We start from the raw sequence: 6,600 nt of genomic DNA on the forward strand, positions 1-6,600 counted from the left end.
GCACAACAATTTTTAATTGCAGGTGATGTAGATTATGATTTATTTGTTTAGTATAAAATGATTAGATACTCTTTGAAAAATCAGTCACAATATCTGACTTTTTTTGAAGTGATTGCATCTGCCAACAGTCGGGAGGAACTGCACTTTTCACTCAGTGACACAGAGATGAGTCAGATAAAATGTGCACCGGCGATTGGTCGTATTGGTCTAATTGGTCTAATATGGTCTAATTGGTCTAATATGACAAACTTTGCTTAAGGATATAGGACAGAGGTCTCAAACTTGTGGCCCCCCAATCAATTTCATGTGGTCACTTAATATCAAGCTATAATGACTTATTTCTGATTTTTTTCTTTACATACTGTTGAGTCTCCTGTTTCCTGTTTCCTCTACCCGTTTCACCTCCTGTTATATGGCTGTCAGTCTGTTTCCCTGTCTGCATGAGTGGGTATGTTTGTGGCTATGTTTGTGGGTGTGTCTGCTTGTCTTTTCCCCTGCAGGCTGGCCGGGGAAACCCCTTTACCAGGTTTCCCTTCAACTCACCTGCTGCAGATTACTCTGATTGCCACCACTCACTCCTGTTTGAAAGTCTGGACCAGCTCACCAGAATTTGCCAGAATGTTTTGTCTTCCAACTGGAAATATTCAGCCTTCATGCTTGCCTTCTCAGCCACGGTAACTTATTTTGCTTTTCATTTTTTCCAGGGTGAGCTGCCCTTTCTGTCCCCACCTGCTCCCACTGATATTGTTGTTTACCCAGCCCTGCTGTTGGTTTTTTGCTGTTTTGGGGTTGACTTCTTTATTTCCCTTTTTGAAATGAAGCCTTTAACATCTAAACCTCATATGCCCGACTGGACCTTTTTGCTTATTTTAAGCAAAAAAGGACCAGAAAATGTCCTGTAACTAAGTGCCTTAATGAAGAAAAACAAAACACTCTAGTTGTACATGAACACCAGGTTTTTGCATGTTAAATTTGAACAGTATAAAACATGTTTAAAATAACATTTGTCTTTCTTTGTCTCAATGTCCAAAAACAGGTAAAAAAAACCTGGAAACTATGTAGAGGCGTTTTTTTCCTCCTCTCTCCTCTCTGGTGACTAAGACTCTGATTCGCCAGCGTCCTGAAACAGTGTGAGTGAAATTACCGTAATAACCACGTGCTGGCTTTGAAGTGCAACATCTCGGCTTTCAGAAACTGGAATTTTTCCTATATCACAAACCGTCGTATAATTAAGGTATCGCAAATGTGTCATCTTATAAGTGTGGTTCAGGAACAGACTGTACAGGTGGTGATAATAAAAAGTGACTAAGGGTCTCATGCATAGAATCAGCTTCATTATAGTTTGTATCCTGACTGGGAAACTGACTGACTACATTTGTGCAAATGTTTTAAATAATCTTCTAGATAAATCAAGAATAACTCTCTTCTTGAAAAGGCTGTATTCATTCAGGTTTTGTCCAGGCTTTAGTAAACAAGGTGCTAAATCTGATTAAGTAATTTTCGTGACTGCTTGGTGGAATACCATAATGCACTCTGATTTTCTGAATGCATGCATCAGGCTCCTGGGCATATAGGGGGGAAAAAAAAGTGCAAATCAGAAAAAGTGACAGCATTGCCTGGGGCCCAAACTTTAGTTGACACGGTGTATATGTGCAGTGAGCCAGTAATGGGATCCTGATGTAGGCAGGGCCTTTTTCCTCTTTGGTCCCAACTCTGTAGCATCGTTCATCAGGCAGACGATAAGTAACCGTGGCCTCACCGACACATCCGACTGTCAGTGAAACACTGGGAGGTTTTCTGGAGACACCTGCTCTGTGGCTCTCATGGGTCCATGCATGAGGCCTGAACCAAGTGCCAGAGAAGTACTGGCCTGAGTGAAGTTATTTGATGTAATGCCATCACCAAGGCGAATACTGCATGGTTATGCAATTACATGTCCTCTTTTTCAACTTTTACTCCTACCTCCTCTGACAGATGTCAGAATTGGGATTTGAATGCTTAGGAATGAGAAAAAGATTAAACATGAGGTCACAAATCTCTGGCTGCTGGTCACAGCACATGTGTGATATTAAAAGAAAAAGGGTTCTGCTGTTGTGATAATATATCCTCAGCAGAGAAGGAGAGTTGCACTAATGAAGAAGCAGCACGATTTTCCTCAATAAATAGAACAGAGACTATTGTCCAGGATAACTGCATTCAAATAAAGCAATAATAACCCATGCATGTGATTTTTAGTGTCTCTTTCTCCTCCAGTCTCAATATTAATTTTATTTATTTTTGCTTTAGTTTGGCAAGCTCCAAAGCATTATTTTCCTTTATAATATAATAAATATTGTCTCTTTAGCCCATTACATTTGACAGTTACAGTTGTTACTTTATTTAAAAACCTTTTGAATTATCTGAGGAGCTACTAACTTTTTTTTTTTTAAATGGTGAAAGGGGCCCCTCATAATGTCAAAAACAGATTTTGCCGTTCCTCTCAGTTCTACTGCCTGCCTCTTTTCAACTCATAGTTTTGGTTTTATGGTTACAACGTTACTGTTTTGGTGTTCACTTGTTTCCAGATCAAGAACAGCTGTTTTAAAATCGGTCCAACAAACCCACTGCATGCTATGCTACCTTACCAGCATCAAATGCCAGTTTCCAACTCAAAGCACAAGGAACTTTAAGTACCAGAAACCCTGGAGGACCTAAAAGGTTTCTGCAGAACACTGTTATCTGTGTTTATGCCATAGTTCTATGAAGATTATGCAAATAAGGCCTCTGGTGAGTAAAAAAGTGCCAGGTTTTTCCATTGTCAATTTCCTGTGGAACCAAACAAGAAACTGTTCCCCTCTAACCTCTTTGCAAGAATACAAAGATACAGTGAGTGAGAACCTCTGCTATGCTTGTAGAAACCAAAACCGAGCTAAAAGTGCAGCTGATATTGGACTCTATGCATAAAATGTACTTTACTACAAATAAATCCAACTAATTACTTCACACGCACCATTCACATCTGCAGGAGCACAGGGAATAAGCCCCATAGCTCTGTGTCAGCATTCTTGCAAATGACTGGAGTGGTCGAGCCTGTTTTCACTGCTCTGACAAGCATAAAAAGCCCCCCCACATTTTTCCCAAATTGCTTGTGAAGTTGTGTAGTGAAAGCATCGCCGAGTAAGACCTTCATCACGTACACGCAACGGCTGTGCTTTCAGACGTGCGCGTGTCCACAGATGATCTCACAGAAGTTAAAAGACTGCTGGAATATTTATAAAAACAACAGACTGTATGTTGTTTTACAAGCAGACAGACTGTATACAGTTTATTCAGTTATATGTCAGTGTGGGAAAGCAGTGCATGCTGGCATTTAGTCAAATAAGACTAAACCACATATTCCTCAAGATTAATTATTTGGCGATTAAGCATTTTTCATTTTCTCAAGTTCTGAGCTGAGTCTGTTGGTCAACACCAGACTATCGATTCAGAACTGTATAGTTTATGAATTTCTGTATTAAAGTTAAATTACATGTAGATACTATTTAAACCTTGTCACACGGTAAACAAATGTGTTGAAAGTGATGAATCATTTTTACGTAAAGAAGATAATACATGGAACAATTTCCAAAGGGACAAATAAAGGGGAGAGGAAAAGAAAAAGGGCATTCATTGCTGTTATCTTGCTGGCTTGCCATGTGTATTTTTCATGAATGGCTTTTCCATTACAGCAGAGCACAACATGGCTGAAAAAGCCATCAGAGATGTAAAAGGAGATGTCATGATCACTTGTTTCCACTGGTGAAAAAGGGAGGGGAGTGTGTAGCATTGTAGTCCAGCTCATATAAAGAGCAGATGCGGCACTGCCTTCCTCTCCTGCTGTCACAGGACAGGCCTTTATACACTGGAGACCCTGTCTGACTGATTTATCTTTCCAAAGAATTATTAAAATTAATAAAGAGAGAGAGTTTGAACACCATCCTGTTTACATGTTGCAAGTAGTTCATAAACTATTAAATGCTTTGTAGCACATTATATACATGTATTAATCTCTTATTTAAATCTCTGGATTTTGTCCTGTGAACATATTAACTTCTTCCACGTCCCAGTGAATAAGTCTCCCCTGAAGATTGATAAATATGTTATACAGCGCTTACCACAAGCCGTTTGTACACCAGTTGCAACTCTTACTGTATAAGTGACAACATCATTGTTTATTATAAACTGTTTATGTGATATTGATATACCATTTATAAATTAATATTTGAGTGTTGCTGCTTAAATTCACTGATCACCAGTTATTGATTTTTCCCATTTTGTTATTTCAGGTGCAGGTGGAACACAATGTGATATCAGGACTGTGTAAAAGTATTTGCACATGCCAAAGGCTTTGACAATTCCCCACGTGACTCCTGTGGACACTGCATTACATGTAAGTGTAATTTAAATATAAAATATAAAGTTGTGAATAGAGCTATTTCTTTGTGTTTGTAATGTGCTGGTAATTATCAAATCATTTCTCATTTTTAGTATGAGTTAGTTTTTTCTTTTCCTTTATGTGACCGGCACTGTTGACTTCTCCACTAACTCTTCATTTCTGATTTTTGTTTTTCTTCAAAACAACTGGGGTTTTAAACATCTTCTTAGGTTACTTTAATAATTTATTATCAAGGTTAAAGCTTCCTTGATGACAGAGTGATAATTTATGTGTGTTTATGTGTCACAGTGTGCAGCCAACACAGCTGGCTCCTTGGAAATGTGTGTTCTTGGATAATACCATTTAAAAAGGAATTAAATGTGATTTATGTCAGTGAGGGGAGGTAGGGGATATCTTGATTGTTTCTCCCTTAATGGCTGCATTTGATCAGATTTTCTTTTTTTGTTAGTCCGATAAATCAGGGCCTGAAGCTATTTGCATTATATCAGGCTTTGTTTTGTACAAGGTTACTGCACGGCCAAGACTTCACAACCTGATTTAATGAGACCCAATGCGCCTGTTCTCAGTTTCACACCAGTGTCATCAAGACCTGAGTGGAAACAAGCCTCACTGACACCTAGGGTGCTTTTCAGGATCTGCAGAAAAACAAGTTCCAATGGGTTTTGTGAATATACATCCTATGCTTTTTTTAGCCTGGTTTTCAGCAAAATGTTTGAACCCATAATTACTGCTGCTTGGGGAAACTCCTTTCTTTTCCTTCCACTTGAAAACATTCTCTATTTCTTTCAGTTATGGCTTCTTGACCATTGTACCAGCCATATGAAACATCTGAAGTAAAAAAAAATGTTGGGTTTTAGACATCTTGGAGCCTCTGTGCTGCAGGACCACAGCTTACACATCAGCGATGCTCTTCTGGCACCTCCATTTTCTGGGAGTGTGTGCACCCATGGCTGGCAGAAAGAAGGGCCAGGGATTTTTTCCCAATGACTCGAGGAACGTATGCCCTGAAATAAATGACTCACTTTATTCTTAACAACAAGCCCACTTCTGTCCTAGCACACTTGGCTGTGTTGACTTGGTCGTTTTTGTTCAGCAGCAACGACTATATGTTGACACATTAAAGAGTCAGTGAGAACACCAAATGCTGACTTCTCGTCTTGTCTGATTCTTCTTAGAACTCAAAGTTATATGGATCAAGCACATGTTTCCATTGATGCACTGGCCTCGTTGGCTGGAATTTGAGTTTACATTTAGGTTTAAGTTTCTGATTTGAAAGGTGGACTTTGATACCATTGGACCGAGTCAGGCTAGCTGTTAATGTACTTACTAAAAATATGTAATTATTCCTAATAGAAAACATATCTGGAGAAAAAGAAATAAACATGTTTTAAACCACAGATGTATTTTTTTAGTTAAGTTGCATTGGAAACAGATGGAATTATCTCACCTGTTGGCTGATTTCTTCAGGTTCTGAGAAAATAGATTTGTAGACCAGATTAAATTAATCTCTGGATAGATATTTCCACTAAGCTTTCATATTTTCAACAAGCTGATAATTTGATTCAGACATTTTTTCTTAAATCATCTCATGTTCTGAGTCTCATTTGCATTTGTCCAGCCACACTAGAAGAGTACATTTTTATATTGATGATATGAAATGTGGACACGGAAATGGAGTTTGTGTGTGTAGAACAGTTGCATTATTCAAGCGTCGGACAGGCTGGTATTTCACAGCGGTGTGAGTGAAGGAGAACCACACCACACACAGATCTGCTCTCCTTTTAGACTTGTATTTGGCCTTGACCTCAGCCGTGCGTGTGTCCATGTGCTGTTAAAACTGACAATCTGGTGTCAAAGTCCACATCTCTGCCTCCAGATACATGAAAAATGAATATGAACTTGTCCATATTTCACTGAGCATGGGGTCACTCCTCCTCAGCTCACCTTGTAACAGTGGTCAAGGTTTCCCTTTTCCTGATGCTTCCATTACTTGCAGCCAGTTTGTTTGAGGTCGCCCATTCTAAAGGTTCCCTTGTCTCTGAATACTCACCTCAGCAGAAAAAGGTGGTTCGCTGTGTGACACATTGACATCCTCTGGCAAAGCTGTGTGAACCCCGCTGGAACGTGCTCTGGACTTGAAATCAGCCGCCAGTGCCAGACCCACATGGCCCATCTTTGGTGTGTGT

General features: G+C 39.4%; 1 long non-coding RNA gene across 1 annotated transcript; it reads left to right on the forward strand.

Annotated features, from left to right (window-relative positions):
• The first annotated feature begins 1,073 nt into the window (after positions 1-1,073).
• On the forward strand, positions 1,074-5,769 carry LOC122782215. Its single transcript, XR_006361895.1, has 3 exons — positions 1,074-1,130; positions 4,305-4,408; positions 5,204-5,769. It is a non-coding gene; the product is annotated as an uncharacterized LOC122782215 (long non-coding RNA).
• The last annotated feature ends 831 nt before the right edge of the window (positions 5,770-6,600 follow it).

Source organism: Solea senegalensis, linkage group LG15 (assembly GCF_019176455.1).
Source record: "Solea senegalensis isolate Sse05_10M linkage group LG15, IFAPA_SoseM_1, whole genome shotgun sequence".
NCBI classification, from domain to species: domain Eukaryota; kingdom Metazoa; phylum Chordata; class Actinopteri; order Pleuronectiformes; family Soleidae; genus Solea; species Solea senegalensis.